The 4,416-nt window shown below is 50.5% G+C and overlaps 1 pseudogene; it reads left to right on the top strand.

Annotated features, from left to right (window-relative positions):
- Positions 1-2,640: 2,640 nt before the first annotated feature.
- Positions 2,641-3,972, top strand: LOC103252976 (annotated as a pseudogene).
- The last annotated feature ends 444 nt before the right edge of the window (positions 3,973-4,416 follow it).

Raw genomic sequence — 4,416 nt, forward strand, 5'->3', positions numbered from 1 at the left:
TTCACCCTCCTTTCTCTCCCCACACATACCCCAGTCTTCAGCCTGCAATGGCAGACACTGCCCCAGCTTATGCTGCTTTCTTCATCCTCTTTGCCCAAATTACATGTTTTTAAAAAACTAATATTTTTGTTTGATTAATACATGTTTATACTGAAGATAAGATAACAGAGAAGCATTGGAGTCTCCCATCACCGTCTGCCCAGAATCAACCCATTTCCTTTTGCTGCACTTCATCTCTACTGTCCTTGTATGGACAGGCATGTTTGAAGAGCCACACACACCCTGACTTCACAGCATACACACTGCAGTCCCACCTTCTACACAGGCCATGACATGTACGATATCTCATTAGATGGACATGCCCTGTCATTTCATCTGTTGCTGCCAAAACCACTTTTTTTCTGGCCTTGGTCCCTTCTTTGTGCACCTTCCAGAGACTCACCACCCATATGGTGTCATCTGTACTGTACTGACATGACTGTCATCTTCTGAGCTGCAGCTTGTGTTGCTAACCATTATGTGGGCCTTTGCCACATGTTTGAAACTAGACTCAGAACTAAGTGGCCCTTCTTTTCCTCTTCCCATCCCTGGCTTTGTAAAAGCTTCTACTATCCACCCAGACCTGGCTGGCTGTTGAGGTCTCACCCTCTCTTCCCCTCTCCTGTCACCTTCTATCAACAGCAAAGGAGCACCACCAGTGACATCTCCTAAATATTTCTCAAATGTGCCACTTCCTCTTCATTCTCACAGCCCTGGTGCTAATTTGAGGTTGCCATTTTCACCTGGATTATTCAGATTGCCTCCCTAGCTGGTCTCCTGCTAACTAGTTCGCTCTATCTCCTTACATGGTACCATAGCCATCTTTAAGTGATACCATTAGGCTCATGTTTGCCACTTGTGTACCAGGTCTTCCTTCCCCACGGTACTCTGAGTCAGGTGCCTCAGGGCTCAGCACCTGTCCACCTTGCCAGAGCCCCCTCTTGGCCTTCTCCCTCCATATGGCTCATCCTGAGCTTCTGCACGTGCTGTTCCCTCTCTGCCTGGCTGTCTACCATCATTCCCACCAGGGCCATTCCACATGTGTGGTCCCTCTGGATGGGCCAGGAACCCATGCAGTGCCACAGGTACAGATTTGTCCACCACACTAGACTGCTCTCTTTGAAGCTTGGGGAAGATTGAAATAAAATCTCCTGTCAGCCTAGAAAAATCTCTCTGCAGAAGTAGAGGAGAAAGAAAACCTTCTGGTTGGGTGTGGTGGCTCATGCCTATAATCCTAGCACTTTGGGAGGCCAAGGTGAGAGGCTTGCCTGAGCCCATAGGTTCAAGATCAGCCTGGGCAACTTGGCAAGACCTCATTTACAATAAATCTAAACCTAGCTGGGCTTAGTAGTGTGTGCCTGTAGTTCCAGCTACTTAGAAGGCTGAGGTGGAAGGATCACCTGAGCCCAGGAGGTCGAGGCTGCAGTGGCCATGAGCTTGCCACTGCACTCTAGCCTGGGTGACAGCGTGAGACTCCGACTCAAAAAAAAAGCACCTTCTTATTGAAGAAGGATTTAACCAGCTATGATGCATGGTACAGAAAGAAACCTTTCCTTCACAGAGCCAGGCAACTCCAACCCCACACACAGGGCAGCTGGTTCCATCCAAAGGAAAATGCAACATCTTGTATCTTCATGATAAGCAGGAAGTTGCACCTAGGACTACACTCCCACAGAGACAGACAAAAGGGATGTATTCTCCTGTCAGCTCTCATTTTATGGGTGTCAAGGACACAAAACAGGAGGCTCACTTCACATTGGAAAAGATGTGTTTGCATCTCAAGACAGAAAGCATGTTCAGTTCCCAGTGTTCCAAGGGGAATGCACAGGGCTGTGGGGGTTGGAAGATCCTTTTTTCCTTTATGACTGCAGGGAACATTTTAATTTATCTTTGTAGACTTTGTATTCACCTGTGTTTATGCCCAGCACCTGACATGGAGTTCACAAACAATAGGCAGTCAGTCAATGTTTCCATGAAACACTCAAATCCTGATCACTGACTCTGTGAACTCTGGCCCTCTTGGTGTCTTTCTGAGATTCCCTTAGCTTCTCACCCCTCCAGGTCTTTCTGCTCCAGCAGCTCCTCCCATTCCCTCTTCCCTTCTGTGACTCACACACCTCATGCTGGACTCTCCTTTGCCTCTGCCTTCATATCTACTCTTTGGCTCTACTGGTTTTTGGCTCTGTGGTTTTTATTCTTGTCTGAACTAATCCTCACCCCTAATTGGCTCTCAAATCTGAATTCCAGGGCCATGCTTTCACCTGCTTACAGAAAATTTCATTTTCCATTTCTTACAGAATGGGAGCCTAGACCTGAGCTAAAGGAAGAGTTGTCCCAGCAACAGGATATTTGCAAAAAAAGAACCATTCCCAGAGCTGATTGTGGAGCAGCTGACGAGGCCCAGCCTTCATGACACCAGCTTAGGCAGGGCATGGGCCTGGAAGGACCAGGTAGATGCTCTCCAGAGGAGACTGGCTGTACCCTGGAAGCAAGAGTCTACCACTCCTGGGGACATCCCCATGGAGTAGAGCTGTTGGGGACACAGCGAGTCAGGAAAGTTTCCCTCTTAAGTGCACCCTGTTTGCCTAGCAAGGCGTTCCCATGGAAGGACACTCTCTGCACACTCACATGGAGGACGTTCAGTCTGTGGAGGGTAGAAACAAAGCCTCCCCAAGTGTGTGTGCAGGGGAAACCTCTCTCAGGTCAGGGGAGCAAGGAAAGTTTCCCCGTGCGCAAGCGGTTACTGTGGGAACCTGTTTGTGTGTGGTGAGTGTGGGAAAGCCTTCCCCCAGAGCACTTCCCTCACATTGCAATGGTGCTGGCACAGCCAGAAGAAGGCCTATAAGTGCTCCGAGTGCCGAAAGGCCTTCACCTGGAGCAAAAACCTACTGGAGCACCGGCGCATTCACACAGGTGAGAAGCCCTTCTGTGGCGATTCCAGCAAGGCCTTCAGTTGCCACTCGTCACTCAACGTGCGCCACTGGCTCCACACAGGTGAGCGGCCCTGCAAGGGTAGTGTCTGCGACAAGGCCTTCAGCTGCAGCTCGCTGCGCGACATGCACCTGCAGGTGCACACTGGCGAGAAGCCCTACAAGTGTGGCAAGTGTGGCAAGGCCTTCAACCAGCTCACGCAACTCACACGCCACCACCGCATCCACACAGTCGAGAAACCCTACAAGTGTGGCATGTGTGGCAAGGCCTTTGCCTGCCACTCATCCCTCATGGTACACGAGAAGATCCACAATGGGGACAGGCCATTCAAGTGGAGCGAGTGTGAAAAGGCCTTCAACAGCTGCTCACACCTCACACTGCACCAGAGGACACACACAGGCAAGAAGCCCTTCAAGTGCGCCGACGGTGGGAAGGCCTTCAGCTGCCATGCCTACCTCCTAGTGCACGGACGCATCCACAGTGGTGAGAGGCCCTTCAAGTGCAATGAGTGTGGCAAGGCCTTCAGCTCCCACTCCTACCTCATCGTGCACCAGCGTGTTCACACGGGTGAGACGCCCTTTGACTGCAGCAAGTGCTGGAAGGCCTTCAGCTGCCACTCATCACTCATAGTGCACCAGCACGTCCACACTGGGAAAAAGCCCTACAAGTGCCACGAATGTGGCAAGGCCTTCAGCCAGAACCACTGTCTCATCAAACACCAGAAAGTTCACCCAGAGAGAAGCCCTTCAAGTGTGACGAGTGTGGTGAGATGTTCAGCTGGAGTTCACACCTTGCGGAGCACCGCAGGCTGTATGACGAAGGGAGGTCTTTTGCCATCCAGCTCAACAAACACTTGCTGTGCCCAGCAGCCTGCTGGGAGCAGGGGATGTGGGGGTGAGGGACGTGACCCCGATGGACACATTGGATGTGGCAAAGCTATTGTGTGTGGCTCATCCCCCAACTGGCAGGAAGTTCCCTCTGGGGAGCAAACCTCACAGCTAACTGATGTGGTCTTGTGTTTGGGGCCACTTTCTGAGCTGCCCTATGAGAAACATTCTCCTGTTCCTTCCCGGCTCCTAGATCCAGGTGCTAGCTTACCCAGATGTGTGAGCCCTGCCTTATTGCTCCATCGGATATCCATGCCTGGAGCTCCCCTGGAAGAGATGCACTTTAGAAGAAGTGGCTTAAGGGCCATTCGTGGTAGTCCTGTCACCTGTTTGATGGGCCTGGGAGTCTTTGAGATGGGGAGTAGATCTTTCCTGCAGATCAGAAGAAGCTATGTCACTGTGTCCTCGGACAAGCTGCTGATGTGGGTTAAATTGGAAATTTTCTCTGTAAACTTTTCAGAAGAATAACAATAATAAAACAAAAAATATGAATAACATTACTTCCTGGTGAACATTATTATATTCCTGGTTGGGAGAATAATCTTGAGTGGTGGGCATT

Source organism: Carlito syrichta, unplaced genomic scaffold, assembly GCF_000164805.1.
Source record: "Carlito syrichta isolate Samal-C Ts95f unplaced genomic scaffold, Tarsius_syrichta-2.0.1 Scaffold187589, whole genome shotgun sequence".
Taxonomy (NCBI): domain Eukaryota; kingdom Metazoa; phylum Chordata; class Mammalia; order Primates; family Tarsiidae; genus Carlito; species Carlito syrichta.